We start from the raw sequence: 26,056 nt of genomic DNA on the forward strand, positions 1-26,056 counted from the left end.
AGGGTAGAATGCCTTGTTGAACCCTGCAAAGGATTTCTCTCTTGCAGGGGGAGCATTGGCTCAGATAGATAGTGCACATACATTATGCAGGATACAGCAAGCCATAACAACATCAGAAATGGATGCAGTTTTCATGTCTATTCCCTTGCTCAGTGCCCTTTTAGCCACCCAAAGACATTCTCCACCACAATTTGTGCCAAGTTCAATTGATAGTTGCAGTTCTTCTGGTGATGGTTGAGAGAACGGTGCCGTGTAATTGTCAAGTTCCTTCATAAGCCAATTCTTGAGGAGGGAAGGCAGGGTCCCTGACCAGATGTGCATGTTGCCCACAGGCATGGACGTCTGTAGCCAGTGCAAGGCAGAGATGTGAGTATTTCATGTAGCTCAGCTATGGGTCAATACATGCACACCATTGATACCACGCCATGCAAATATCATAGATGGTACTAGACTCATATTTAAACCATGCGCGCATACTGGCCAGTATGGTTCAGTTACTTCCAGTAGGAACAGATAGCCACCTGCATCCTCAGCCTTCTTGTGAAGGGGCAAGTTGGTTAAGACCCTAACATCGTGAATACAGCCTGGCCACCCCATATACACATCTGTGAAGCTGAAAGCAAATAGTGCAATGGAGTGATTGGCATACAGTGTACACTCAATGACATAGACAGACAAAGGAACAAGTTGAGGGATTTGCTTACCTCCATTTGTGGTCCACGACACTGAAAAACAATGGAGTACCACCCTTATAGTTCTAGTATGCTGATTCCTCCTGGTGCGGGGAAATTATGGGAATATATGTGCCATCAATAGCCCTCGCACATATCGGGTATCCTTTGTCTGCAAATGCGTCGATAGTTTCCTGCAGGCATGCACCACTTGGTAGATGTATGAAATGATTTAAGGCAGTCAACTTCTGGGCCCAAGTCACCTGCTTAACTATCAGACCAACCGTGGATACACCCGTACCAAACAGAACACTGATGGAACAATAATCTCATGGTGTGGCATACCACCACAGAGCAATGGCAAGTCAGATATGTGGTTCCAGAGGCAATCTGCAGTTTGTCACCTTCTGCCGCACTAACTCAGCATTTACTCACTGCCTCTTCTCCACTACCTCCATGAAATAACACAGCCACATTTAAAAGACTTACCTGCCTCGCAATAGACCCATATAGCTGCAGAGCCAAGTTCCTCACACAGCTCCCGTCCTCTATTATAATGGCACGAACAGACCTGGTGGGGGATACCAGTGACTTCCAGCAGGTTCATGATGAGTCACGCACCCACCTAACCTAAGAGGCAGGATCGCCCTTAAATTGGCCAGTCGCCATTTGACCGGCCAATTTAGAGCCCAGTGTGTAAGGGGCCCACTACACAGGCAGTCCCAGTTTGCAAACCCCTACTGTTGAAGATCTAGAGCATTTCCATTTGAATAGGATGGCTCTTCTAGACCCAATTGTTACTGAAAAATTGTCGATAGCCCATTTCCTTTGGAGTTATGAAACCATGCACTTGATGAGTCAATTAGGTACGATTTGGTGAAAACAGTGGTTTTCAAACTTTTTTTTCCACCCACTTACCACCTTAAACAATCCCTTACTAATCACAGAGCACCTATGCCATAGGGAATACTTAAAATGGTATATGAGTGGAAATAAAAAGGTTGAGAACCATTGCTTTAAATGCTGCCCTTTGTTTTTGAAGGTCACTATATAATCCCACCCCCCCCCCACCACCCTTTTATTGCAACTTCTGTCCAGTGTAGCCTGTCACTTTTAATTTCACAGGATAAATCTTACTCTTTCCAGTGAGGGTCTTATAATCGTCCATAGATAACAGATTTGCCTGGGCTCTGGTATCAAGTTTAAATGGAATTACTGTCTCATTCACAGTTTCTGGAATGATCCATTCTGTTTTGACAGTGGCAGTCTGTAGTGAAGCCACAAAGAATTCCTCCAATTCTTTCGTCCACTGTGTATACCTTTCTTTTGGTATCCATGCTTTGCAAAATGATTTTTCTTCCCATATTTATAGCAGGACTTTCCAAAGGCAGGACACATCTTTGGAATAGATTTTCCTCTGCACCTGCTGCATTTGCTGTTTGAGCTCACCACTTTGCTTTGTTGTTGCTTTGGGAAACTCCTGGTGCTCTGCTTATCACTGTTGTGTCCATCCTGTGCAGCTCCTTAACTTGCTCTCGTGTGATCACAGCCTTTTCCAGAGTCAAATCGTTTTCACTCAACAGTCTTTCTCCAAGTCCATTATCTGGCATTTCGCAAATGATTCTGTCTCTAGTGAATTTTTCAAATCTCCAAATTCAGTGTGTGAAGCTCGGCTAAGTATTGGTCAAAACTCATACCTTGTTTCTGGCCACAGGAGAAAAATCTGAACCTCTCGAACATGACGTTTTTACTTGGAACAAAATACTCCTCAAATTTTGTCATCAGAGTGTCCAACGTAAAAGCTGTCTCATCAATTTGAAAACTGTAATAGATGTCCAAGGCATCTTCATCTATCACATGCAGAGACATAAATACTTTCCATTTTCCACTGGTATCTCCCATTCCACCAGCTTCTAAATAAATGTTGAATTGCTGTTTGAAGTATTTTCAATTATTGGCTAGATTGCTGAAAAACTAAAAACTATTGTCTTTTCTTACTCAGACACTTCTGACACCATATTATGCTTGTTCTTTCACGAAGAACAAATTTACATGGGTTTAACACTTAACCAACTTTATTTTCCTTGAGCTGCTTCAACCCACTTCCTTTTTTTTTTGAAATTTATTTATAGTATCTCCATACATTCATTTCAAATTGACTTAGTATAATATTACATAATAGATACTAAATAATTTTCAAATTTTCACCCCCCCCCCCCACCTCCCCTAACCCCTTAGGAAACCACCTTGTGGTGGTTAATTCCCAAAAACCCAAATGGGTGTGGTATAAACCACAAGTGGCATATGACTTTCGGGAGCAGAAGTACCACTCCCTCCCCCCCCCCCCCAGGCAGACAAAATACACGTATAAACCGAAAAATCATAATTTCTTATATCCATAAAACCCCGGTCCATCAATTTAACCAATCTTATTCATAAACTCTTTTTTTTTGAAAATCCAAACTTGATATTAAATTTTGCACCCTTTCCACCCTCCCAACACTGAGTTAAACATTGTTTACAATCAATAAAAGTTTTTAAAAAAATTTTTTTTTCCAAGTCTTCCTGAATTTCATCCACTGAATTAAAACACCTCTGAACATCCCAGTTCAACACCGAATCTTCCATTCTTCTCAGTCTCAAGTTGAATTTGTAGCTTACTTTCAAAAAAAGTTTTTTTCAAATCTTTTAAAATTTTATTGAACATAATTCCTTCAGTCTTGATCTTCTAAAGCATCAATGTTATTCATAAGTTCTTTCTTCTGTGTTTCCCAATTTAATACCAAATTTTCCACTTTGTCAATCTTCTCAATGTTAAGTTGAAATTATTGTTTATTTTCAAGAAAAACTTATTCAAAATTTTTAACTCTTCTTGGACATTGCTCCTTCGACTTTAATTTTATAAATCATCAATCTTGTTCATAGTTTCTTTCTACTGAATTTCCAAATTTAATAATAAAGTTTCCGTTTTTTCCAATTTTCTCAATATTAAGCTGATCTTGTTGTTTAGTTTAAAAAAAACCTTTTCAAAACTATTAAAATCTGTTTGAAATGTATGCATACTCACAGATAATAAATTCACTCTTCCAATATTCCATCCAAAAAAAAATATCACTGATAAACCTTATTGCAGGTCAAGGAGTTCCATATATATGTTTATCTTCAGAAAATATTTCAAATATTTCAAATCAACATTCGTCGCCATCTTTCAAAAAGGAGTCCGAAATCAACTTTAATAAGTTCTGTTCTTGAGAAAATTCCAGCACCAACTCCGGCTCTGTCTGGGCAAATAGGTCAAATTTCTTCCAAAGTCAAAGAATGTAATTTTGTTCTGTATTTATAGATAATAAATTCATCCTTCCGATATTCCATCCAAAAAAAATCACTAATAAACTTTAATGTTATCTGGATTTTTAAAACTCACGGGCAACCAATGTCAATTACTGCAATTTATCTTCATAAAACATTTCAAATCAATATTCATCACCATCTTTCAGAGGGGTGTCCAAGACCAGCTTATCCGACAGTCCAATTAATGAGCTCCGTTCTTAAGAAAATTCCAGCCTTGACTCCGTGGTTCTGTCTGGGCAAGTAGGCCGAGTTTCTTCCAAAGTCGGAGAGTGTAGTTTTGTTCTGTATTTGAACTCTATTTTCCTTAATCTTTGTTGCCATTTTAGACTAAAAACAATTGATAAACAAAACAAAGACTTTTAACAGAAAAGAAATACTCTTAAAACGGGTATTTATATAACTGCCTGGGGGAGACCGGGAATGCACGTCCGCTCCCTACGCCATCTTGCCACGCCCCCCGCTTCAACCCACTTCCAACTGACTTCCCACCCAACCATGCACTTCTGGTTTCCCACCCAACCATGCACATTGCATGCTGGGAAATGTAGTTCTTATTTACATGCATAATAACATAGATACTCTACCTCCTCCTCAGCTCAAACCAGTGACTGCTCATTTTAGCTGAGTCAAAGAGGGACTTACTTGCCTTTCTGGTGGCTTTCCTTGTGATTCCTACTTCCCTAGGAGCTTGGTCATGGATTTGGCAACAAATCCTCTACAACCGACCTTAACCGAGTACATCTCTCACTTTCCAGCCTCACCAATGTTTCAGGCTTAAGCCCTGCTGCTCTCAAGCTCCACGACCATGTACTCACCCAGACTTGATTCCACAGTCACGTTGCCTTCTGAAGGGCTCAAGCCCGAAACGCTAGTGATGTATCTTTACCTTTGCAACATAAAGGCACTGTTTAACCTGCTGAGTTTCTCCAATATTTGTGGGTTTTTTCACTTAACCACGGTGTCAACAGAATCCTGTTTTACAGTTGATGCTTTGTTGGTCAGAGAGGCTCCCCAGGGCATTCGCCTCTTGATGAGAGAGGCTCAAGTTGGGGGTCCCCCCACCCCACAGCCGGAACAGCCATGCAGCCAGGTGCCCCCCCCCCCCCCCCCCGGCCATTGGTGGTAGCAATCTGCCAGTTGAGTCAGCTCCTTTGGAGAGAAATCCCGGGATTCTGTGCTCTCAGAATGACCACGGGCATGGCTCCCTACAACTTGGTCATCAGCATCCTCCTCTCTGCGGTGGACCTGCAAATGGGTGGTGGTGGGTCAAGCATGCAGGGGCTCAGGTGCATAGGGGGAAGTGTGGCTGTGGGACCTAGGCTCCTCGGACACCCCTTCCTCATTACTGTTTAACCATATATCCCCATCCCTCAGTCATACATCCAGATTGTTTCTATGCTGGACAAGAGCTTGGATTTTTTGCAGGGTCTGGCTGCTAGCCAGACCTGTGGGCTGCCTGCCCCTGGTGCAGCTGTATTAGCCTGCAGGTGACTTCAGTCCCCCTATCCTCGAGATCGAGACTCAAACCTGGGCAGTCTAAACTGCCTCCTGCAGCGTGCAGCAGTGCTTCCAGAGCTCTTCCAACTCTCTGTCCTTCTGACTGTATAAATGCTGATCTGATTAGTAATCCCAATCTGGCATCTCAGGAGGGACGCACACAGACAAAGGGCACCCCTTTGACTCACTTTGGCTTTGGGGAACCTGCCTTCTTAAGGAGGAAGACCACATGGTGCCTGCCCCAGTTTCTCACCATGTGGGTCCAATTTCTCAGACCAGTCCACTGGTTTACCGTGGTCTGCCAATATGCTGGCCAAGCGCTCAAATCCCTCCCTCTCATCTATCCACCTGGGAATCCTATCCTCAGTGCCTCCATTGGTTTTTTTGCCCTGTTCCAGAATATTTCCCCAAGCCTGTATCCAACCAAGATCCCTGAGACCTACCAAACAGGTTTGGTAGGTCTCAAAGGCAAGGACTCTGAACACAGTTTTGGTGGGGACGGATTTACAGAAGACAAGTATGGGAAATGGTAACTGATGCAGCACACATGCACGCACATGCGTACACACACACACACACACACACACACACACACACACACACACACACACACACACACACACACACACACACACACACACTTTACAGCAGCTGTGGGTAAGAAATAGTGGACAATTAAAAAACAAATGGGGAAAATAGCATGGGAACAAAATACACACAAACACATACAATGAACTCATACATTTAATAATCAAGGAAAAATCACTACAATGTCCACCATCCCTTGACAGTGCAGGCATGCCTCTATGCTACAAGAGACACTAATTAAATGCTCCCAACCCTTTTAACAGTGCACATCTTACCAGGTTTCTCCAGTACCCTTCCATATTTCTAGGCCTGAAGTGAAACAGGGTAGTCCCAAACTGGCAAAGAGAGAGAACAAAGAACACATGGCACCATTATGGTGCTGGAGGGTCCAGCCCAAGTTGTTAGCAGGGAATAATGGTGCAATGCCAGGATAGTTAGTCCAATTACAACAGCCAATGGCCCAAGGCCAAGTACAGACAGGCTGGAGAGTCCAGTCCAGGTCATTTACATGGATCTAACAGCAAAGTGGTTAATGGGTGAGGTGGAACCAAACCTTGATTGGCAGCTGGTGTGTTCTCCAACTAGTTAGGGGGCAGTGCTGTCACACCGTTCCCAATAGAGGTTGATGCTGGCAATTTCCAGTGGAAATGTAAGTTGCTGACTGAGGTCGACATGCAATTTCCAATCTCTGGCTATGTACAGATGGCCTATAAGTAAGGAAGAGTGGGTCCTGTGATGTATTCCCTCCTGGATAAAAGGTATTTGGCATGGGAGGGTGTCTGAGTTCAGGGTGTTTGATGGCAGAGCATTCGAAGTTCTTCGCTTTTTTTCAAGTTTGACTGCTAGACAACACAGCTCTTGATTGTTTTGCCAGGTATATTGGCCTTTGGTGAGACTGATATTGCACTCAACCAAAATGAGGGTAGCAGGAACTGCGCAGAGAGGATATACTGGGTCCTCTCCCAACCACGGATTTGTTTATGGGAGAGGGCAGGACATCATATTTGGCTCTGATGATAAAGGTTGTTTCTATTTGACTCTTTATTCCCCAGGTCCTTCCAGATTAGTTTCCTCCTTTCAATTCTCTCCCATCTTGTCCATTGCCCTTGCTTTGGTTGAGATATGGCTTTGGCAAAGCTGGTTTGACTTCTTTTCGGCATACCTCCTCCATCACCAGTTGCCAACGTTCAGATGGACTTGCTTTCAGCCAGGTGGGTTTCTTTGTTTCTACACCAAAGCCTCCTCTACCTTGTTGCACATAACCCACTATGTCCTCTGTCATTTAAGAGAAGGTTGGTTGTGTACATGGATGTGAGGGGTTGGAGGGTTATGGGCGGAGAGCAGGAGGGGGAAGCTGGTGGAGTTGTTCAAGTGAACTGGCGTGGACTTGAAGGGCCGACATGGCCTGTTTGCATGCCATAAACAGTTATATGGTTATATGGTGTTGGAGTACAGATTTTGCATTCTGCACTGCTGCAGCCGGTGTCCATTTTCTGCCTGTAGATAAGGCTGGGCAGCACCCTTTATGCACAGATCTTGTGATTCACTGAGCGTCATCTCCAGCCTCACTTTGGCACATTCCTCCACAAGGCTAGACAATGGCAATGATAGGATTCCATCCCCCTAAAGCCCTACACATCTAAAGTATCTGGGTAGTCCAAGCCACTTCCTTGTTTGTGAGCTAATCATTCTCTCCATTTTCTCAACATTTGATAGAGGCAATTTGTATATTGTTAATGGCCACATATGCCATAGTAGCAGGCTGAATTGGAGACATCACACCTTTAGCTTCCCTGGGAGAACAGTGTTGTTAATTTGCTTAAGGCCAGCGAGTATTTCCTGCCTGAGTTGGTCAACCTGCTTCAGGGTTATATTAAACCAATGTCCAAGACTTTTGATTGACTTCTCCAGGACAGTTCTTCATTAGTGAAATTTGCTTGGTTTGATTTCCATTCGTGCCCATTTGATGCTGCCATGAAGCTTATTGAGAAGGCGCTTGGTGCAGGCCTTTGTTGTTGCTAATGTGGTCATGTCATCTATCATGCTCTAATTAGAGGAAGATGTACCCACTCTTCAGATGCTCTCCTCCTATCACCCAACGCGATGCACAGATGATCTGATCCATTGCCATGGTAAAAGCAAGGGGAGAGATGCCTATTTCCAACCAGTGGTGAATTCCTGTATTGTAATGGAGAACTGGAGATCCTGAAAATACACTTGGAGGAGATGCATGATGGCCTCTGAAACCTTGAGCAAGTTGAAAGTTGTCCAGAGCTTCTTATGAGGGACTGATCCAAAGGTATTATCCAGATCTAAGAATACAATGTGCGAGTTTTTCTTTTCCCTTTTGGCTATTTTATCTGGTGCCAGATGATGCTAGTGTGTTCTAAACATCCCGATAATCCCCGTAAACCTGCTTTCTGCTCTGATGTATCGACAAACTTATTGTTCACTAGGTGCATAGAGAGTCATTGAGCCATGACACCAAAGAAAATCTTTCTTTCCACATCCAGAAGGCTAATCTGTTGGAATTGGCTGATGGCTGAGGAGTTCTTTTCTTCAGGAATCAAGATCCCTCCTGCTCACCACCATATCTTAGGTATGATTCCTTTCCCCCGTGCCACTCTCATCAAATTCCAAAGGAACTTCTGGACACCAGGGATATTCCACACGAGGCAGAGTGCAGGTAAAACGCTAGTTTTAATAGACTGGTATACAGCTAGGCTTTGAGGCCTTGGTCTTGCCTCTGTACAAGCCTAGGCCAGAATGAGGAGGAAGGGATTCCCACGGGCTTATATGCAAGGTCACCAGGTGAGCCACTTGGTGATCTATTGGTGTAATGACATTATGCATGACATACCATCACATTCACCCCCCCTTTAAAAATTGTGGCTGACCCTCTACCCCCCACCCCCTCTGTTTCTTTGCACCCGTTCATAAGTCCAGTATTTAACGTGGTTTCCTCTTCCTTCTGGACTTTCGGGGGGCCAGGCGGGGGAGGTGGGGGTGCCAGGGCCTGGGGGCTTGGCCCTGGGCAAGGGTATGGTGTATGGGTGCAGGGCTTTCTGCCCGTGGGGGTGTGTTCATCTGCCACTCTTCATGCTGCCCCATCATCTAGGCAACATGGTGCCTGTTGCGGCTTTCCTCGGGAAAGAAAAGATATGGTTATGTGATGTCACATTAGTGGCGATACACAATAAAGAGCGTATGGAGTGCAGAGCCTCCGGTAACATGTCTTGCCACCTTGCTACTGGTAGGTCCTTTGCTTTGAGAGTTAGCAGAACCGTCTTCCAGATGGTGGCATTCTCCCTTTCTACCTGCCTGTTCTCCTAGGTTATAACTCGTAGTGCGACTGGTCGCAATGCCTCTATCCCTGAGGTCCTGTTGGACCTCGGTGCTCATAAAGGCAGCACTCCTATCCGTGTGTATATAGCTAGGGTACCCACACAAACTAAATATAGATTGCAGGCACTTTATTACTGTGGCTGCGGTGACATCGGGACATGGTATAGCAAAGGGGAACCGTGAATACTTGTCGATAGCATTTAGGAAATAGATGTTCCTGTCATAGGATGGGAGCGGGCCTTTGAAATCAAGGCTAAGCTGTTCAAAAGGCCTAGTAGTTTTTATTAAGGAGATGCTGTCTGGCCAGTGGAACTGCGGTTTACACTCAGCACAGATGGGGCAAACCCTGCTTACCATCCATACCTCCTCCACTGAGAACAGGAGGTTTTGGGCCCTGAAAAATGGAAGAGCCTCGTGGCTCCCAGGTGGCCCAGCTCATTGTGCAAGCTCTGCAGCTGGGACATGTGATTAAGTGCCGCACAAGTGCCCCCGGACAATGCGACTGAGGGCTCATTGAGTCTCCCTGGAGGGTATAGGATGTCGTAGCTGAGCGTTGATAATTCTATCCTCCAGCGCAAGATTTTATCATTCTTTATCTTCCCCCTGTTCTGGTTATCGAACATGAATGCCATGGATCGTTAGTCCGTGGCAAGGGTTACAGGCCAGAAAATGTCTCCAGTGCCGCACTGCTTCCACAATGGCCTGGGCCTCCTCCTCCACTGCTGAGTGTCTTACCTCGGACCCCTGGAGGGTCTGCGAAAAAAAGGCCACCGGCCATGCCTCTTGATTCAGGGTGGCAGCCACGTCTGAGGCATCGGTCTCTATCTGAAAAGGGACCGTCTCGTCAATGGATCGCAGGGTTGCCTTCGCGATCAGATCCCTGATTTCTTTGAAGGCTTTTATAGCAGCAGGGCTGAAGGGAAAAGTTGAGGCCTTTATGAGTGAGCGGACCCTGTCGGCGTAATTGGGCACCCACTGCTCATAGTATGCAAACAGCCCCAGTCACCTCTTTAATGTCTTTTGAGAATGAGGGATGGGGAGGTCTAGCAGCAGGCACATGCGGACCGGGTCCAGGCTGATTTCCCCGTTTTGCACCACGTAGACCAGGATCGCTAACTTCCTGGTGCTAAAGACACATTTATCCTTATTGTACGTTAGATTGCGGTCATTTGCTGCATGAAAAAAATGTTGAAGGCTAACATCATGGTCAGCTGTGAGTGGCTACAGATCGTAATGATCTCCAGAGTGACCCTGCAGAAGTGGTTGCTCTTAGTCACATGGTGCCATTAGATGCCATTAGGATCTGATGGTCACTGGGGTACGTTTTTAAAGTGTGGAGTTCTACCAACCCTTGGTCTATAAAGCTCTCTGTACTCCCACTATCCACCCATTAACCTTAATACTAACAGTCACGTCCAATAGGTCATGTGGACTCACCTGATTCAGTCGTAATGAGGCCAGCCTGGTGCTTCCTCCATTCTGATTGGAGCTTTCATCCCAACCTCGATCATAGTACTTGGTTCCGAAGCCATCATCTGGTCGCTGTGTCCTCTACCCGGCGTCCCAAGATGGCCAACAGCACATGGCACTCTGCTTCCTCTTGCCTGTGGGGGAAGGAGAAGATCTTTCCCACCGCTCATTTGCATGAGAGAGGGCTTTGGCGGGAGCCTTGAGGCTTCTGCATACTTTTGCATAATGCACCTTCTATCCACACCTCAAGCAGTCCTTCTCCTTAGCTGGACAGTGGGCTCTGGAGTGCTTTAGCTGCTCGCAAAAAAAGCACTTGGAACGGTCTAATGAGGCAGTTGCTGCGGAATGTTGCCCTTATTCACCCATGCACCTCTCCCTGTAAGTGGCCCACGAGCCTGGCTCAGTGTACTCCTCTAGCTCCCTCCTAGAGTCCTCCAGAGCATCCACAATGGTTTCAGCCTCATCTAGCCTCACTGTCCCCTTTTCCAACAGCCTCTGTCTTATCTCCATTGACCTGACCCTGGCTACGATTCTGTCCCTCACCAGATCGTCTGTGAAGTCATGGGCAGATACTGTCTTAAAATTGCAAGCCCTCGCCAAATCCTTAGCGCGACTATAACGTCTCTAGTAGACTCCCCTGCTTTCTACAACTTGGTCATGAGTCTGTGCCTGGAGTGCAGCTCACTGTGCCCCCTATTATAATGTCTTTGCAGAGTGTCCATTGCATCCCTGTATGACATGGCATCCTGAATTAACAAGTACGGACGATCTCCCAGCTGAGCCAGCAGTAGCATCTGCATTTCCTCCTCTGACACTCCTTCTACCCCCACGTAATTTAAAAAACACCTATACCACCGGCTGAAATGCATGCTCGTACCAGGGGTTCTGGGATCCAGCTCAAGCTCTCTGGCCGCAGTACCTGACTGGGCCTGATCCCTCTTGCACATGGTCACTTGCCCCTACAGTAATGCAGGCCCCCTCCGGGGAATCGGAGATGGTTGGGGGTGGCTCTGGGGTAACAGCCCATCCCCCCGATCCTGCCAGAAAACCGTGATTGGCAAGGCGACTTGCTGTATGCCCTTCATCCGTGTTTGGCATGACTCCTGGTCGTAAACCAGGTTCCCCGCATGCTGCCCCGATGAATTCGCAACAGGAAGGGCACTCTGCCGCTCGTTACTTGCCCCGGGATCCCCGCGTGCTGCACGGCTGATCTGAGTCCTGGTGAGTTCGTGAACAGGTAGGGCACTCTGCCACTCATTACCTATCCCTGGGTGTTTCTGACCCTTCCGAAATCCACCACGACTGTGGGGTAGGCTCCCCCCTTGCTCTCGATCGTGATCTCGCAGCTTTCTTGCTGGTCTGTTTTCGGCTGCACGTGCACAGGGCCCATTTCCGTTCCTGGGTTCCTGAGTCAGGTCTCGGCTGAGTCAAGGTCTAGCGGTGCTAGATGTACAGCAGTCTATTAAATTGTAGGCTACTAGCATCAAACCACATGAGGCAGAGTGCAGGTAAAACACTAGTTTTAGTAGACTGGTTTACAGCTAGACTTTGTGGCTTTGGTCTTGCCTCTGTATAAGCCTAGGCCAGAATGAGGGGAAAGGGATCCCCCCGGGCTTATATACAAGATCACCAGGTGAGTCACCTGGTGACCTAGTGGTGTAATGAAATCATGAATGACATACCACCACAACCTGCATGGGTCTTCCTCAAGTGTTCCTCAAGTTCTCTCCTTGGCACTCTGAGTGTCCCACTCTTTTCTACAGAGAAAAGGCCTTTGATGAACTTATAAGGATCTTTGTAAAAGTTTGTTGTTGCCCAATCTTTTTTTCTATGCTGCCTTCTCTTTGCAGAGTGGCAAGACACTTCTTTATCTCTTCCTTTTCCTCCCTTTTCTTCCTCTGATGCCTTCCTCCATTATTTCCTCAGTTGCCGTCTTTCCCTAATGAGTCTCTCCATTTCCTGTTGGCTTCTTGATTTGAGCCGAATTTGTTTCTTCTGTTTCCTCTTTCTCTTTTCCCTCACTTCAAATCTCTCTACTCCATGAGGTAAATGAGGTTAATCCCTTATAGTAAGTGAATAAGGTCTGTGTCAATGGATTTTGATTTTGTCTCTTGCAGGATTTGGGCCGCAATATTTCTGGGTGTGTCCATCAATCTTCCTGTCGCTGGTTTTGGCTGGCTGGACTGAGGACACCTAGGTGTGGCTGGGTCTGCAATTGTTTGACTTTTGCTTGTGAGTAGAATATTGATATCCTGTGGGCTGTGGGGGTTCTCCTGCCACTTGGCTTTATTCGACTGATTTGACTTACTTCTTAAAAAGAAGTGGTCAATTCAAGGTATCTCATTAAGCTCGCTCAAGCACTTTTCCTTGACCTGATGGATTTTTAAAAAATATTTTATTTTTGAATTTCCAAGACTCACTTGAATCCAAAACAACAATACAATCTTTCTCAACAATTATATATTACATTCAGAGCCCTTCCCCACCCCACCCCCTTCCCTCTCATGCCCTAGTACCCCCAAGGAAAAGACTATGTAAATTAAGCAAACTTTAAAAAAAATCTATACTGCTGCAGACCCTTAAGTGAACCAAATATAAACCAAAAGTAACATAAAGAAAATGACATAAAAACAAGAACATGTCATCTACGCCATGACTCACCATTTATCTCAGTCATTCCACTATTAGTACAGATTTTTACCTTGCTTCTATTTAGAAGGGGTGTAACTATATCTGCGCACCTGTATGCTGCAGATAAGGCTGCCATACCCCCAACAAATGTGTAATATTTTCTCCTTAAATTGTTTGTCATTTTCTCTAGGGGAATACAACTCTGCATCTCCATATTCCAACATGTTGTAACGATCGTGCTAAGGAGTGAATAACGAGACCAGCAGTCAACACGTTTGTTCCAAAACTCACTGCTTTATTGTTTGCTCGCTGAGTGTTTTAGAGGTGCCCCATGTTCCAGGTGCTGGGAACTGGATGTTACGTCGCTGCCTGGTAGCTATTCATACATCGCACATGCAGACCCTTTCTTTGAGGGCAAGGGGAAGATGCCCGGCACCATCTTGGTGTAGTCTGCTCCAACCGTGCGCACATTACAATCGGAGTCGGTTTGCCTGAACACCAAACAAGTTGGTCGCCACAGTGTAATGTTTAGTTGGGAGTTGGACTTCCACGAGACCGCTATACACTTCCTGGCTACCGCCAAGGCGACCTTCACAAACTGAATTTGATACTTGGACAGTTTAAAACATGTTCCCCAGAAGGTAAAATTCCAGACCTTGTGGAAAATCCACCTATATATTTTTTTTCAGAATGTCCTCCCAGAAGGATCTCACCTTTGTACATAGCCAGGTTGAATGGATAAAAGTTCCAATCTCCACACCACACTGTTATGACCCTAAAGGACCCCAAAACCCAGCAGCAATAGACATTCAGCAAGACAAGTAGCTTTTAAAACAAAAGTTGTTTTTAATCTTGAAACATGAAAATAGAATCAAACTTTAACTCATCTCTATACTTAATTAACCCCCTTCTAATTCTAAGCGCACATATATGTAATGTGTATATAAATTTAAGAAAATTATTTGGTTCACAATTCAATCTCACTTCTCCTTCTTCCAAGTTCTTGGATGTAGGCAATTCTTATACTGTGCACAGAATTTAACATGTATAATGTTCACCAGGCTTTGGTGCTCGAAAGGTAAATGTTTACTGCTCAGGAAGGTTCTTGTAGGGTTTGCAGAGAGAGATTTGTTGTTCCAGGATTTCCACAACTAAGGTACCACCATTAGTCACCTCAAGGTCTCGCTGATTAAACTTGCCCCATCAGGGTTCTCCAAATGGTAATCTCTTTCTTTCAGGCTACTACAGAGTTCTTTTCTGTTTCCCTTATTGCAAGAGAAACATCAAACAGATAGCACTTCCAGCCATCCACTGATCTGGAACTTTCTGTTTCCAACCAGCTCTTCTTGGCTTGCACTGTTCAGCAGCTTTCAGTATCATATGCACACTAGCTGAGAGAACTTGTTTAGATTGGTCTCACCTCTCTCTCTCTCTCTCTCTCTCTTTCTCTCTCTCTCCCCAACTGCTAGGAAACTCGTGTGACTCACTCCCTTGCAAAACCCCCCAGCTTCTTCAGCAAATAACAGGAATTCTCCTCTCTTGGTCAAGCTGTTGTCTTAGATAAACAAAACTCAGGAGTGACCTTTCTGTGAGTACCCTGTAGGTACCTGCAAACAGCTAGTTTGTCTCCTCCAAAACAATGGCTATTCATTTCATGATGTCATTTCAATTAGTGCCTACTTGTGAATTGTGTATAAAAGTCTCCATAGATCCTGCAATGTTACTGAATATGAATTCTTCAGTCTTTCAAATAAGATCTGTTTAAAATGTGTGTATGTATGTAACCTACTGTAATCTTACAAAATTCCTCCTAAATTTTATCCATTACAACACCTAAAGCACATTTCCGAAATTTCTGGTTTGGATTTATGTAATTTTTGTTGTGTGAGGTACAGTTGATGAAAGACTTGATGGATCATAGGCTCCTCTCGAGGTTACCTTTGTCCAGGAGTTTGTGGCCTATCAGAGTGGCTGATCTATCAGGTTTTATTCTGATCATTTCCGTTTCTTGGTCTTTTCCATGTGGTCCTCCATTGAGTTATCTTGCTGATTCAGAGGTATTCTTCATTTTGATATTTTTATAGCCATTATTGGGTGGATCCAACATGGTGTACAGTGATAGCTCCTGCTGTCATGGGGAGTTAGCCCATGCCAGCCCCTTAAAGGTCTATTCCCTTCTGTTAGCAGGGTCTTCTGGCTGTCACTAGGTCTTTCCCTGGTTGTTGGGTGCCCTTTCACTTGGTTTATTCCAGGTATTCAAATTGATTTATAGGTCTAGGTATTACAATCCCTGACATTGGTTAAGCCTCTCTCAAAGAGGTAGAAGATTGGTTGCATCAATGACAATTGAATTTTATTGCTTAAGGTCACAAAATGCTTATTATATTCAGTAGACTGGCTCCTTAATATAAATTCATTTTGAATTGAATAATTTTTTACCACAGACTGTCTATGTGTGTTTACTTTCTGGACTAAATATTTACAATCTAGAACATGTTAGAAACAGAAGTACCTTCACAGAAAGTGCTCGAGACAAAAATTGAGAACAAAGAACATTTATTATACAACAATGCAAAGTTGGGTGCTTCCCCTTACCCTGGGAATACACACATACACTGGGGCTCACCCAACTTTTATACAGTTTATTTCAGTATAGGAATACCCTCCCCCTTCCATTCTTCTGCCTCCTGGATAGGTTTGGCATTAGGCAATCCTGCCTGCCTACCTGCTGTTTCTGTGAGCTTGGAGGACCAGGGGGTATCCTGTCAGTGTCCCATCATGTCATTATCCTCATTGTCCTTATTCACAAACCTGTCTTTGTTCTAATTTACACCTTCCCGACTCTCAGGGCTACAACCTCTTCATATCTTCTTTCTTTGGCTTGGCTTCGCGGACGAAGATTTATGGAGGGGGTAAAAAGTCCACGTCATCTGCAGGCTCGTTTGTGGCTGACAAGTCCGATGCGGGACAGGCAGACACGGTTGCAGCGGTTGCAGGGGAAAATTGGTTGGTTGGGGTTGGGTGTTGGGTTTTTCCTCCTTTGCCTTTTGTCAGTGAGGTGGGCTCTGCGGTCTTCCTCAAAGGAGGTTGCCGCCCGCCAAACTGTGAGGCGCCAAGATGCACGGTCTGAGGCGCTATCAGCCCACTGGCAGTGGTCAATGTGGCAGGCACCAAGAGATTTCTTTAGGCAGTCCTTGTACCTTTTCTTTGGTGCACCTCTGTCATGGTGACCAGTGGAGAGCTCGCCATATAACACGATCTTGGGAAGGCGATGGTCCTCTATTCTGGAGACGTGACCCATCCAGCGCAGCTGGATCTTCAGCAGTGTGGACTCGATGCTGTCGACCTCTGCCATCTCAAGTACTTCGATGTTAGGGATGAAAGCGCTCCAATGGATGTTGAGGATGGAGCAGAGACAACGCTGGTGGAAGCGTTCTAGGAGCCGTAGGTGGTGCCGGTAGAGGACCCATGATTCGGAGCCGAACAGGAGTGTGGGTATGACAACAGCTCTGTATACGCTTATCTTTGTGAGGTTTTTCAGTTGGTTGTTTTTCCAGAATCTTTTGTGTAGTCTTCCAAAGGCACTATTTGCCTTGGCGAGTTTGTTGTCTATCTCATTGTCGATCCTTGCATCTGATGAAATGGTGTAGCCGAGATAGGTAAACTGGTTGACCGTTTTGAGTTTTGTGTGCCCGATGGAGATGTGGGGGGGCTGGTAGTCATGGTGGGGAGCTGGCTGATGGAGGACCTCAGTTTTCTTCAGGCTGACTTCCAGGCCAAACATTTTGGCAGTTTCCGCAAAGCAGGACGTCAAACGCTGAAGAGCTGGCTCTGAATGGGCAACTAAAGCGGCATCGTCTGCAAAGAGTAGTTCACGGACAAGTTTCTCTTGTGTCTTGGTGTGAGCTTGCAGGCGCCTCAGATTGAAGAGACTGCCATCCGTGCGGTACCGGATGTAAACAGTGTCTTCATTGTTGGGGTCTTTCATGGCTTGGTTCAGCATCATGCTGAAGAAGATTGAAAAGAGGGTTTGTGCGAGAACACAGCCTTGCTTCATGCCATTGTTAATGGAGAAGGGTTCAGAGAGCTCATTGCTGTATCTGACCCGACCTTGTTGGTTTTCGTGCAGTTGGATAATCATGTTGAGGAACTTTGGGGGACATCCGATGCGCTCTAGTATTTGCCAAAGCCCTTTCCTGCTCACGGTGTCGAAGGCTTTGGTGAGGTCAACAAAGGTGATGTAGAGTCCTTTGTTTTGTTCTCTGCACTTTTCTTGGAGCTGTCTGAGGGCAAAGACCATCTCAGTAGTTCCTCTGTTTGCGCGAAAGCCGCACTGTGATTCTTCATATGTTGAACTTGCTAATGTCTAGGGCTTACTAATTACATATGCAAAACAAAACCTGCTAATTCTATCTAGGGCTAGAAGACCCTTATCTTATTCAGACTAACTCTACTCCTACATATATTATCTATTGTCTATCCTTATCTCATTCATATGTGAACTTGCTGATTCTGTCTAAAGGCTAGAAGATTCTTATCTTACTCAGACTGACTCTGCTTCCTACATTCTAATATCCATTTCTTATCCTGTTCATACTGGCTTTATTCATTTCCCCATATATCTATATTAGTTTCCTCATCTTCATATTTTTATATCAGTTTTATTCATCTCTCACAATCCTCACTTTTCTTTTAGATTAGTGTCACTGATCTCTCAACTGAAATGTATTACTTGCAAACTTGGTCTTTTTCCCAGCTGGTCAGTAAACGAACTGCAGTCTCAGCATCATTAGACAGAATTAGGGAAACATACATCCTTTGGGTTATAGTGTTCTGACGAGGGGTTCGATGAATTAAATACTGCACACAAGTCTTTAGGCAGGGGAGCACCATAATGGTCAGAATAGCGAGTCCAGCTGCTATAAGGGCTGTGGGTATCAGACTCCAGTTACCAATAAAAAGTACACCGGACCAAGGTTGCCACGTCTGAACCTGGGCATGGGAAGATTTTCAAACTCCTGAAGAAGTGTCTTTAACCGCCTGACCGTTGTGAGCATTGTCCTTAACCAGTCTTTCACTAACGCTGCCTTCAGCAGCCAACGAGTAATCGAGAGCCAGGCGGTTTTGTTGAACTGTGGCTCGTATCTGTCGCCCTTCTTCAGCCCCTAAATTCTGGGCCATTGCTATCTATTCAGTGATGATCTCCAAGGCTGCCTGGAGTCTGATTAAACGATTTAAATGCCAAGCAGCTTTAGTATTCTGGAGCAGCTTACTTCGTTTACAGCTGGAACTCCCCTTTCAGTGGTGGTTTTTTTAACATTCCGAATGTCTGTGTGACCCAAAGGATGCTTTACAGAAGACCAAGTTGGGGAGGGGTGTTTCTTGTCACTTAACCTGTGAGTTGCAGCTTGTCTGCGAACATTAGCATATGTATTAACTCTATCTCTGCCACATGTACAATCCTGACTACCATTCTGTCTGTCTTTGTCCCACCACATCCTTTGTGCTATCCCTTTAAAACTCCTCTCTTTAATACCTGTAGAGGCCAAAATACAAATCAAATCTACTCCTCTAGAGCCGTTCTGTTCCCCTGGTCCATGTTGGGATCCTATATTAACCCACACCCCACTATGACTATACTTTATATCTGTGAAATAATTGTCACCTCTGCTGCCCCTATTCCAGGAGGACTTAATACATCGTGAGTAATTTAGGGATGTCCCAAAAATGGGGAACCAACAAGTAAACAGTACAGTAAATGGTAAAAACAACATTATAGCACTTTTTCCCGGCGTAGTGTAACTTTCAGATCAGAAGGATGAAGGACTGCACGCCTGGTGGAGGGTAGATTATCAATGTCTTTAGTCTGTGGTTCAGCAGCTCGTTTAATTTGTTGGATGTGGCTCCATCCCTTTTCTTTCATTCGCACGGCAGTGTCTGTAATCAAAAGTACACAATAGGGGCCATCCCAGACAGGTTTTAGTTGGTGATCTTGCCATGCTTTTACATATACCCAATCACCAGGTTTAATAGAATGAATAGGATACTCCAGGGGTGGGCAATAACAGCTGCATGTCTATTTTCTCCGTGAGCGCAGCCTGTTTGACAGCTGCATCTGCCTGTCTGTTCCCCTGTGCTTCAGGACTATCACCACTTTGATGGCTCCGTACATGAACTACAGCTATTTCCTCAGGTAATGTAAGAGCATCTAGAGATTGGACAATTAAGTTTTCATGGATCAACTTTTGTCCTTTTCCAGTTATCATTCCCCGCTCTTTCCAGATCTTCCCAAAGGTGTGCACTACACCAAAAGCATACTCTGAGTCTGTGTAGATCGTGCCCACCTTGTTCTCTAGACGCTGGAGAGCTCTACAGAGGGCATACAATTCACAAGATTGTGCTGACCAATGACCGGGAAGGTGACCGGCTTCAATCACCACTCCTTCTTTCCCATCCACTGCACTATACCCGCTATAGCGAGTGCCATCAATGCAACGAGAAGATCCATCAATAAACCACCTTTCACCCTCCTGTAAAGGCTCATCACTTAAATCCTCTCTAATTTTGGTCTGTAAATCTATTGCCTCTAAACATACATGCTTTAACTCATTTATGGTATTGTCAGAATTTGGAGAAAACAAGAAAGCTGCTGAATTGTGTTCTTTATTCGTAATCAGGGCCAAATCATCCCTATCCATTAGGATCGCTTCATATTTTAAAATTCTAGAATCAGTGAGCCACCTTCCAGCATGTTGTAAGAGAATATTGCGGACTGTGTGAGGGGTGTGAACTATCATCGGGGCACCAAACATAATCTTTCGTCCTTCCTCAACTAAAATAGCAGTGGCTACGATGGCTTGCACACACTCTGGCCAACCACGACAAACAGGGTCTAAAACTTTTGACAGAAAAGCAACTGGCTGTCTACAGCCTGCCTTCTCTTGTGTTAGTACTCCGGTGGCTACACGTTGGTATATAGGTCAAATGGCTTATTTAGGTTGGGTAAAGCCAACACAGGGGCACTAATAAGGTGCTGTTTCACCAAGTTAAAATCTTTAATCTCTTCCTCTGTCCAGACAACAGCTTCGACCCCTAGAATCATGAGTTTATCATAGAGAAATCTGACCAGGCTAGAATAATTTTCAATCCAGATTCTACAGTATCCCACTAAACCAAGGAATTTCCCAAGTTCTTGGGCATTCTTGGGAGGGGGGAATCTGTAGAATACCACGTATCCTTTCTGGACTTATTTTCCTAGTTCCCTGACTTACCAGATGACCTAAGTATTTAACTTCTGATTGAACAAATTGTAATTTGGATTCACTCACCCTGAGACCCTTATTCTCCAGAAAATTCAAAAGTTCAACAGTATACTGTTTAACTAATTCGTAAGTTTTTCTCGTAATTAACAAATCATCAACATATTGTATCAACTGACAATTCTCTCTCCCCGAGGAGCCTCATCTAGTATTTGTTCTAAGACCTGGCCGAATAAATTTGGTGATTCTGTAAAGCCCTGGGGAAATACTGTCCACCGGTATTGATTCTTGCGTCCAGTAAAAGGATTTTCCCATTCAAAGGCAAACATGTCTCTGCTCTCTCTTGCTAATGGACAGGTCCAGAAAGCATCTTTGAGGTCAATCACACTAAATCATTTACTATGGGGATCGATTTTACCCATTATTGTATAAGGATTAGGTACAACCGGGTGACGGGTGAGAATAATTTTGTTCAGCTCCCTCAAGTCCTACACTAATCGATAGGTACCGTCTGGTTTTTGGACAGGTAAAATTGGGGTATTAAAAGGTGACATACAAGGTTCGAGAATACCATCTTTCACCAACTGGTCAATTACTGGCTGCAGCCCCTTTCGGCCAGCCATAGGAATTGGATACTGGTTTTTGTCTAATTACTTGTTCAGAATCTTTTAAAGTAACTTGCAGCGGAGGAATATCTAACACTCCTCTATTGCCTCTTTCTGCTCATACTCCAGGATTTATTAGTTCTCGATCTTCCTCGCTTAATACATACAATTGAACCCCGATATCTGATTCCTATGGTCTGGTGCTGATAGCCAATTGGTCCTGTAAATCTTGTCCTAACAAACAAACTCCAGCTTGGGGAACTAGTAAAATATCCTCTGTTATTATCTTTTCTCCCATTTGTATTCTTACATCCCTTAATACAGGGACTGTAAAATCTCTTCCTCCTCCTCCCAAAATCATCACTGTCCCCTCTATCTTAACACTCTCGGGTGGTTGTAAAATACTAGACCGGGCTGCCCCAGAATCTACCTAAAATACCATCTTGTCACTGTGGGGTCCTATGCTTAAATTTACCAATGGTTCTCCGTGCAGCCCCACGGTGTGTATTGACTGAGAACCGTGACCCCCCCTATTCATAATCTGCTTCCATCGGTCGGACTCTGGCTTTACCCTACCCTTAATTTAGTCTATGTGTCGTCTGAGTCCAGCGTGTTCATTAAATGAAGTGATAGGAGAATCAGTTTATTACACAGCATAAGAATAAACCTTAACAGAGCTCTGGTTCAGTCATTAGTTCATAGGTCACCTGCACAGTGAGCTATTCCCCACGACTGACCTCTACTGTCCAGTCTCTACAGTTTATATAGCTCAACCCTAATGTTTGGCTTGGAAGTCAGCCTGAAGAAAACAGAGGTCCTCCATCAGCCAGCTTCCCACCATGACTACCAGCACCCCCACATCTCCATTGGGCACACAAAACTCAAAACGGTCAACCAGTTTACCTATCTCACCTGCACCATTTCATCAGATGCAAGGATTGACAACGAGATAGACAACAGACTCGCCAAGGCAAATATTCATGGTGAAGGGAAAAAGTAATGTATGTAAGGGGCAGCCACAGTATGTAGCAAAGTTGGCTGATTACAGTAGGTTTAGAATTGCCTGCTCCCAAAATACAAAAGAGAGGATATGTATGAAACAATTTAGTAGGAATGTTAAGGCAAGGAGGTGTTGATTAGCACAAACAAAAAGAACCTGACAGAGACTGTCAGAAACAAAGAGAATGGAATCAGTAAAAGCAAGACAGAAGGAGGTGTTTAGTAGAACAGAAGAATATGGCCAGATGAGAACAAAGAAATAATTAGAAATATCTGGGATATGAATTGATTTCTGATCAAAACAACAGGATATTCTGACCTTGAGGATTAAAAAAAGAGATGGGAGCTCTACACCCCAGATAACTGCAGAGCAGGAAATTACTTGTGATAAATCTCATGCAAGAAATCTAGCAAAGGAAGCCAACTTTTGTTCTGTATCTTCTTCTTTGGCTTGGCTTCGCGGACGAAGATTTATGGAGGGGGTAAATGTCCACATCAGCTGCAGGCTCGATTGTGGCTGACAAGTCCGATGCGGGACAGGCAGACATGGTTGCAGCGGTTGCAGGGGAAAATTGGTTGGTTGGGGTTGGGTGTTGGGTTTCTCCTCCTTTGTCTTTTGTCAGTGAGGCGGTCTTCTTCAAAGGAGGTTGCTGCCCGCCAAACTGTGAGGCGCCAAGATGCACGGTTTGAGGCGTTATCAGCCCACTGGCGGTGGTCAATGTGGCAGGCACCAAGAGATTTCTTTAGGCAGTCCTTGTACCTTTTCTTTGGTGCACCTCTGTCACGGTGGCCAGTGGAGAGCTCGCCATATAACACGATCTTGGGAAGGCGATGGTCCTCCATTCTGGAGACGTGACCCATCCAGCGCAGCTGTATCTTCAGCAGCGTGGACTCGATGCTGTCGACCTCTGCCATCTCGAGTACTTCGACGTTAGGGATGAAAGCGCTCCAATGGATGTTGAGGATGGAGCGGAGACAACACTGGTGGAAGCGTTCTAGGAGCCGTAGGTGGTGCCGGTAGAGGACCCATGATTCGGAGCCGAACAGGAGTGTGGGTATGACAACGGCTCTGTATACGCTTATCTTTGTGAGGTTTTTCAGTTGGTTGTTTTTCCAGACTCTTTTCTGTAGTCTTCCAAAGGCGCTATTTGCCTTGGCGAGTCTGTTGTCTATCTCATTGTCGATCCTTGCATCTGATGAAATGGTGCAGCCGAGATAGGTAAACTGGTTGACCGTTTTGAGTTTTGTGTGCCCAATGGAGATGTGGGGGGGGCTGGTAGTCATGGTGGGGAGCTGGCTGATGGAGGACCTCAGTTTTCTTCAGGCTGACTTCCAGGCCAAACATTTTGGCAGTTTCCGCAAAGCAGGACGTCAAGCGCTGAAGAGCTGATACTGTACAGGTACAGTATCAGTAGAGTCCAGCAACTTGTATCAAACAGTTATTGATATCCCTTTATTTTTTTTTTAAATTAAACTCAATTATTGGTGAAGACCTTGAGAATCTAGTATCATTTTATATTTATTATTTATTGCTCAGGGACATCCTATAATTTCAAAGTGGAATTAAACGTCACATTCTTGTAAAGTACTATTTTTATGGTTTTAATAAATTTTTCAGCAGTATTTCCTCTATGACAACGCTGTCAACATGGATAGATGAGGAATTAAGTTTATTTTCTTATATGCTAAAAAATTAGGTAGAAGTCTTCAGAAAACTAACAAAACTGATCCAGGTTGTGCAGAAAAGCATCATCTTAATCATTATCTGGTACCTAATAATTCAAAGTGCAAACTTGCATAATTTATCCAAATAGTAATGTTTAAAATCCAGTTTATTTTGTCTGTTAATTTGAACAGTTGGCTTATGAAGCTAGTCTGAACAAGTATGTGTCAATCTTGAAACTTCCAAAATCAACAAGAGATGTCAAAGCTGGAACCATGTGCAGGTTGGGGAGCAACTAATCGTTCAGTCTTGAAAGCATCTGATGTCCTGAGGGAAGTAAATGTAACCATCATTGATAGGAATGTCTGCAACAGTAAAGCATACTATGGCCATCATCCTTACATCACGAAGGACATGTTATGTGCTGGTGATAACAAAGCTGAGAAGGATTCATGTGTGGTAAGTTGGCATTTTTCAATTAAAATTAAAATTTCTCGAGTTGCAAGGCATATCCATGACCAGGCACACTGCCAGTTGTTTGATTAAAAAGTTTATTGTAACCTTGAGCTTTTTATTTGGAAATTGGACAGCAAGTTCCACCATCTGCCAATTCATTTCAACGAGGAACATTGGAAGTTGCTGCTTGTACTATCTCAAACTTCATTGCAACACATCTTACTGACTGGGTCACGTTTAAACACATTGACCAGCATGAAATTTGTGGTTCCAGAGAAAAAAGTATTATTAGCCCAGACCTCTGGATTACTAACCTCATAAAATAAATACTACACTACCATATTCCACAAGGTTTGTTGCAGTTCCTCTTTATTACATTTTATGTGTCTTATTTCAGGGAGACTCTGGAGGCCCATTGATATGCAAAAAGAAGGGCAACAAGAAAGAGTATACTGGCATTGTTTCAGCTGGAGAAGACTGTGGAATTCCCACTAAACCTGCTATCTATACCCATTTATCTAAGAAATACTTTCAATGGATAAACAAGATTACAAGGATCAACACCGCAACATAATAGAAGATCAGATCAAGATGTTCACCTGATTATTTGCAATGTCTTTCCTTTTAATTGCTACATTGTTGTTTGCTGAAGTAACAAAATAAATAGCTTTCTAAATATTTTGTATTTTTTCCATGATTTTTAATATGCCTACGTGAGAGATTTTTTTAAATTGAGAAATGATGAATTGGAGAACTGGACAAACTTTTAATAAATAAAATGTTCTTTTATGGAAGATTAGATTATGTTTGGTATGAGAAGCTTGTTACAGAGAAACTTCAATTCTCCATCTCCATAATGAAACTATATTAATAAATCAAAGAAATCTTGAACTAAATCACAGGCCAAGCCAACTGAAATTTGCATGACTATGGAGAGGGAGCTTGATAAATTAATAATTGGTTCAGAACAGCTGACCCAGATACCATGACATCACAGATCTGTACTGTATCATTTTTTTTAAAGAGTGAAATGTAAACTGTTCCGTGTTACACCAAAGAGCAAAGAATGTGTTACAATTGATTGGTTTCAATTACAATGCACACATTTCCTAAATTATGGATACGTATTATGGTCCTTTTAACTAAACTATATTAATTTGTCAAAATTAATTTATACATTTTTAACTTGGAGTGTTTAATTTACATGGGTTATTAAATTCTTGCTTCAGGAAGTACCCTTACAAATCCCTCTTTACGGCTATGCAGAAAATAAAATTTGCTCCTTCCTACAAACCAGAGGTGAACATACCTGCAGGGTAGTGTACCTCATCTTTCAAAAACTTTGCAAGGACTAAGGAAACTAGGCTGAAGAGCTACTTGCTTTAAACAAGGGGTAGAAAGTGAGAATCCAGGAGCATACATGCTAGGCATGGATGCAAAAGGCAGAACAATATGGACTCTTTTTATTATGGACTCAAAAAGAATGAGAAATTTTGGGGAGGCATTGTCATGGGATGGTGC

At 43.9% G+C, this 26,056-nt stretch overlaps 1 pseudogene; it reads left to right on the plus strand.

Moving 5' to 3' along the window:
• Positions 1-12,510: 12,510 nt before the first annotated feature.
• LOC138756687 (granzyme K-like) lies at positions 12,511-25,109 on the plus strand (annotated as a pseudogene).
• Positions 25,110-26,056: the final 947 nt, after the last annotated feature.

The sequence above is a fragment of the Narcine bancroftii genome, chromosome 3, assembly GCF_036971445.1.
Source record: "Narcine bancroftii isolate sNarBan1 chromosome 3, sNarBan1.hap1, whole genome shotgun sequence".
Taxonomy (NCBI): Eukaryota; Metazoa; Chordata; class Chondrichthyes; order Torpediniformes; family Narcinidae; genus Narcine; species Narcine bancroftii.